The sequence below is a fragment of the Oncorhynchus gorbuscha genome, linkage group LG26 (assembly GCF_021184085.1).
Source record: "Oncorhynchus gorbuscha isolate QuinsamMale2020 ecotype Even-year linkage group LG26, OgorEven_v1.0, whole genome shotgun sequence".
NCBI lineage: Eukaryota > Metazoa > Chordata > Actinopteri > Salmoniformes > Salmonidae > Oncorhynchus > Oncorhynchus gorbuscha.
The window spans coordinates 67,501-73,972 of NC_060198.1; the positions used below are offsets into that span (position 1 = coordinate 67,501).

Below are 6,472 nucleotides of genomic sequence, written 5' to 3' on the forward strand. Positions count from 1 at the left end.
GCTGTCTAGTTATAACTGTTATATTAGTCTACATTCTACTGTCTAGTTATAACTGTTATATTAGTCTACATTCTACTGTCTAGTTATAACTGTTATATTAGTCTACATTCTACTGTCTAGTTATAACTGTTATATTAGTCTACATTCTGTCTAGTTATAACTGTTATATTAGTCTACATTCTGTCTAGTTATAACTGTTATATTAGTCTACATTCTGTCTAGTTATAACTGTTATATTAGTCTACATTCTACTGTCTAGTTATAACTGTTATATTAGTCTACATTCTACTGTCTAGTTATAACTGTTATATTAGTCTACATTCTACTGTCTAGTTATAACTGTTATATTAGTCTACATTCTACTGTCTAGTTATAACTGTTATATTAGTCTACATTCTACTGTCTAGTTATAACTGTTATATTAGTCTACATTCTACTGTCTAGTTATAACTGTTATATTAGTCTGCATTCTACTGTTTAGTTATAACTGTTATATTAGTCTACATTCTGTTTAGTTATAACTGTTATATTAGTCTACATTCTACTGTCTAGTTATAACTGTTATATTAGTCTACATTCTACTGTCTAGTTATAACTGTTATATTAGTCTACATTCTACTGTCTAGTTATAACTCTGTTATATTAGTCTACATTCTACTGTCTAGTTATAACTGTTATATTAGTCTACATTCTACTGTCTAGTTATAACTGTTATATTAGTCTACATTGTACTGTTTAGTTATAACTGTTATATTAGTCTACATTCTGTCTAGTTATAACTGTTATATTAGTCTACATTCTACTGTCTAGTTATAACTGTTATATTAGTCTACATTCTGTTTAGTTATAACTGTTATATTAGTCTACATTCTGTTTAGTTATAACTGTTATATTAGTCTACATTCTACTGTCTAGTTATAACTCTGTTATATTAGGCTACATTCTGTCTAGTTATAACTGTTATATTAGTCTACATTATGTTTAGTTATAACTGTTATATTAGTCTGCATTCTACTGTCCAGTCTGTAGTTATAATTCTGTTATATTAGTCTACATTCTACTGTCTAGTTATAACTCTGTTATATTAGTCTGCATTCTACTGTCTAGTTATAACTGTTATATTAGTCTACATTCTGTTTAGTTATAACTGTTATATTAGTCTACATTCTACTGTCTAGTTATAACTGTTATATTAGTCTACATTCTACTGTCTAGTTATAACTGTTATATTAGTCTACATTCTACTGTCCAGTTATAACTGTTATATTAGTCTACATTCTACTGTCTAGTTATAACTGTTATATTAGTCTACATTCTACTGTCTAGTTATAACTGTTATATTAGTCTACATTCTGTCTAGTTATAACTGTTATATTAGTCTACATTCTACTGTCTAGTTATAACTGTTATATTAGTCTACATTCTACTGTCTAGTTATAACTGTTATATTAGTCTACATTCTGTCTAGTTATAACTCTGTTATATTAGTCTACATTCTACTGTCTAGTTATAACTGTTATATTAGTCTGCATTCTACTGTCCAGTTATAACTCTGTTATATTAGTCTACATTCTACTGTCTAGTTATAACTCTGTTATATTAGTCTACATTCTACTGTCTAGTTATAACTGTTATATTGGTCTACATTCTGTATAGTTATAACTTTTATATTAGTCTACATTCTGTCTAGTTATAACTCTGTTATATTAGTCTACATTCTACTGTCTAGTTATAACTGTTATATTAGTCTACATTCTGTCTAGTTATAACTGTTATATTAGTCTACATTCTACTGTCTAGTTATAACTGTTATATTAGTCTACATTCTGTTTAGTTATAACTGTTATATTAGTCTACATTGTACTGTCTAGTTATAACTGTTATATTAGTCTACATTCTGTCTAGTTATAACTCTGTTATATTAGTGTACATTCTACTGTCTAGTTATAACTGTTATATTAGTCTACATTCTACTGTCTAGTTATAACTGTTATATTAGTCTACATTCTGTCTAGTTATAACTGTTATATTAGTCTACATTCTGTCTAGTTATAACTGTTATATTAGTCTACATTCTACTGTCTAGTTATAACTGTTATATTAGTCTACATTCTACTGTCTAGTTATAACTGTTATATTAGTCTACATTCTACTGTCCAGTTATAACTGTTATATTAGTCTACATTCTGTCTAGTTATAACTGTTATATTAGTCTGCATTCTACTGTCCAGTCTGTAGTTATAACTCTGTTATATTAGTCTGCATTCTACTGTCTAGTTATAACTGTTATATTAGTCTACATTCTGTTTAGTTATAACTGTTATATTAGTCTGCATTCTACTGTCTAGTTATAACTGTTATATTAGTCTACATTCTACTGTCTAGTTATAACTGTTATATTAGTCTACATTCTACTGTCTAGTTATAACTCTGTTATATTAGTCTACATTCTACTGTCCAGTCTGTAGTTATAACTGTTATATTAGTCTACATTCTACTGTCTAGTTATAACTGTTATATTAGTCTACATTCTACTGTCTAGTTATAACTGTTATATTAGTCTACATTCTACTGTCTAGTTATAACTGTTATATTAGTCTGCATTCTACTGTTTAGTTATAACTGTTATATTAGTCTACATTCTGTCTAGTTATAACTGTTATATTAGTCTACATTCTACTGTCTAGTTATAACTGTTATATTAGTCTACATTCTGTTTAGTTATAACTGTTATATTAGTCTACATTCTACTGTCTAGTTATAACTCTGTTATATTAGGCTACATTCTGTCTAGTTATAACTGTTATATTAGTCTACATTATGTTTAGTTATAACTGTTATATTAGTCTGCATTCTACTGTCCAGTCTGTAGTTATAATTCTGTTATATTAGTCTACATTCTACTGTCTAGTTATACCTGTTATATTAGTCTACATTCTACTGTCTAGTTATAACTCTGTTATATTAGTCTACATTCTACTGTCTAGTTATAACTCTGTTATATTAGTCTGCATTCTACTGTCTAGTTATAACTGTTATATTAGTCTACATTCTGTATAGTTATAACTCTGTTATATTAGTCTACATTCTACTGTCTAGTTATAACTGTTATATTAGTCTACATTCTACTGTCTAGTTATAACTCTGTTATATTAGTCTACATTCTACTGTCTAGTTATAACTCTGTTATATTAGTCTACATTCTGTCTAGTTATAACTGTTATATTAGTCTACATTCTACTGTCTAGTTATAACTGTTATATTAGTCTACATTCTACTGTCTAGTTATAACTGTTATATTAGTCTACATTCTACTGTCTAGTTATAACTCTGTTATATTAGTCTACATTCTGTCTAGTTATAACTGTTATATTAGTCTACATTCTACTGTCTAGTTATAACTGTTATATTAGTCTACATTCTACTGTCTAGTTATAACTCTGTTATATTAGTCTACATTCTACTGTCTAGTTATAACTGTTATATTAGTCTACATTCTACTGTCTAGTTATAACTGTTATATTAGTCTACATTCTACTGTCTAGTTATAACTGTTATATTAGTCTACATTCTACTGTCTAGTTATAACTGTTATATTAGTCTACATTCTACTGTCTAGTTATAACTGTTATATTAGTCTACATTCTACTGTCTAGTTATAACTGTTATATTAGTCTACATTCTACTGTCTAGTTATAACTCTGTTATATTAGTCTGCAGTTCAGGTCTCCCTGGTCCTGTAGCCTTTAACATTGACAGTCGGAATAAAACAGCAATGCTGTGTGTGTGTGTGTGTGTGTGTGTGTGTGTGTGTGTGTGTGTGTGTGTGTGTGTGTGTGTGTGTGTGTGTGTGTGTGTGTGTGTGTGTGTGTGTGTGTGTGTGTGTGTGTGTGTGTGTGTGTGTGTGTGTGTGTGTGTGTGTGTGTGTATGAGTCAGATAGACCCCCTATATGCGGCTCCGTGCAGCGAGTCTCCTCTATTCTTGTCATTCAACCAACCACACACACACACACACACACACACACACACACACACACACACACACACACACACACACACACACACACACACACACCACTACTCCCCCTCTCCTCCTGCCTGCATTATCAGTCGAGATGTTGTTTTGTTCCTATCTTACCGAGAATTAAGAGCGGTTTCATCCGCAAGCGGAAAGTCATTTTCTGGTTTCCAAACAAACCTTATCTTCCCATTACATCAGAGGGCCGGCTACTAGAACGAACTGAGGTGAGAGAGACGTTGACTGTTTTCTGAGAAACAAAAGGCGTTTTCTTTGTTCACATCTCCAACTGTCGGCTAAAGACTGAAACTGGACCCACCTCCACTAGTTGACTTCCAGGATGCAGGTCTCGTTCATTTCCGTCTCTCGGTTCTTCACTTTACAACGTCACTATTCAGATCCTCTTAGTCCATTTACACAGACAAACCCCTGTCTCTTGACATTTAGTTAGCTTCTTTTTGGGATATGTTAAAGGGGTAGGAGGTAAAGAACATGGTACATATTGACCCAGCTGGAGACACTTTGCCTCAGTCTCTGCCTCAGTCCCTCACCTTCTGCCTCAGTCCCTCACCTTCTGCCTCAGTCCCTCACCTTCTGCCTCAGTCCCTCACCTTCTGCCTCAGTCCCTCACATTCTGCCTCAGTCCCTCACATTCTGCCTCAGTCCCTCACATTCTGCCTCAGTCCCTCACATTCTGCCTCAGTCTCTGCCTGTGTGCAAGTGGATGTGTTTGAGCTGTCATCGATCCCCCCCCTCCCTCCCTCCCACACACACACACACACACACACACACACACACACACACACACACACACACACACACACACACACACACACACACACACACACACACACACACACACACACACACACACACACACACACACACACACACACACACACACACACACATACACGTTTAATTGGCAGGCTACTAAAGAGATAAGGTGATCAACAGTCTATTCGTGGTGTTGTGGTGAGCTCTGTGTGGATCTACAGGGGGCAAAGCCGTGCTGGACAGGGCAATCACCGTGGAGGAGCCGCCCGGCGCCGGGGGGCAATAAAAACAACTGATAACACCGTGAGATCAACTCTGATCCATTAAATAGGCGCTCTCTCTCGCTCTCCCGCCGAACGCTCCACAGATGGAGTGCGTGGGAATTGCAGAAGCAGAGCGCTTACAACATGTGGGTGCGCCAGGCCGAGGGAGCACCTTTTTGTGTTTTTTTTTTGGTGTGAAACATGTTGGTTTGACAAGTTTAGAAACATTACTCTCAATAGGTTTATGCAAAATGCTGCAATTGACCAAATGGCAGCTGAAAAAAAAGAACAGAACAAAAACATGTAGGCTAAAAAAGCCACATAAAATCTAGATATTTTACAGCCTATATCCGGGAAACGAGCACATACACTACGTGCACAGGTCAACTCTTGCATCGGTGCAGTTACCACGGAATGTCACGCGATATAGCGGAGCAACCGCGAGCCAGCCAGCGAGACACAGCAAAACCGAGAATATTTTACAAAGGTTATTAACATTTTTTTTCCCCGTAATGAAAAACTCCACAACCATTATCCAAAAGTGCTGACAATGTGCAATGTTCTATTACAACTTGTTTTTACGAGTTTATCAAGTTAAACCAGTCATTAAGGCCTATAACGTAGCCTAAATTAAGTTTTTCGCAAGTAGCCTACCCGAGTTTAGCTTTCACTCACTAAACAATGAAAATGTGCTTTCGTTAAAACTAAAAACATTAAAATATCAAATGTCTTACCTTAGTCTTGCTTTAGCGCCTATCCCTTCATATCCGCTTCCAGACACGAGTTTAGTCTTTGTTTAATCCATACATTTGGCCAAAAATTACAATCCAAATGTGACTTTCGAGTGACTTTGTTCGTTTGTCCGCAGTTTACCTGTGCGCGGTAGAGAAAGGGTGCGGCAGAGCTTTGCTCTCTGTCTCTGACTGTCAGAATGTGGCCTCGGACAACCTGGGAGCCCAACGTACCCGCCTCCACTGCTCCCCGGTTGGATACTGGAACGGAAAAAACAACCAATGAGAGGAGAAGAAAGGAAGATTGACAGCGTAAGTACAGCGTTTGGCGAAGGCAGTGTTTTTACCCCCATGCTGGGCTGTAGTGTTGGGTGTGATTTTGTTTTGACAAGGAGCAAGACATTATGTATAGAACAAGACAATAGAAAGGCTAAAGGGTTCCTAGGGGCGTCTGAAGACAGATTATGCTATAGGCGTTAGGAGATGACAGTGAAGACAGATTATAGGAGTTAGGAGATGACAGTGAAGACAGATTATAGGAGTTAGGAGATGACAGTGAAGACAGATTATGCTGTAGGCGTTAGGAGATGACAGTGAAGGCAGTTATGCTATAGGCGTTAGGAGATGACAGTGAAGACAGATTATAGGCGTTAGGAGATGGACAGTGAAGACAGATTATAGGC

The 6,472-nt window shown here is 35.5% G+C and overlaps 1 protein-coding gene across 3 annotated transcripts in view; it reads right to left on the reverse strand.

Annotated features, from left to right (window-relative positions):
• lpar2b (lysophosphatidic acid receptor 2b) overlaps positions 1–6,001 on the reverse strand; it is a 51,704-nt gene extending 45,703 nt beyond the window's left edge. For all 3 annotated transcript variants that reach the window (XM_046330166.1, XM_046330167.1, XM_046330169.1), the window contains exon 1: positions 5,793–6,001. The gene's annotated coding sequence lies outside the window, so the exon portion shown is untranslated. The remainder of the gene's footprint in view (positions 1–5,792) is intronic.
• Between the last annotated feature and the right edge of the window lie 471 nt (positions 6,002–6,472).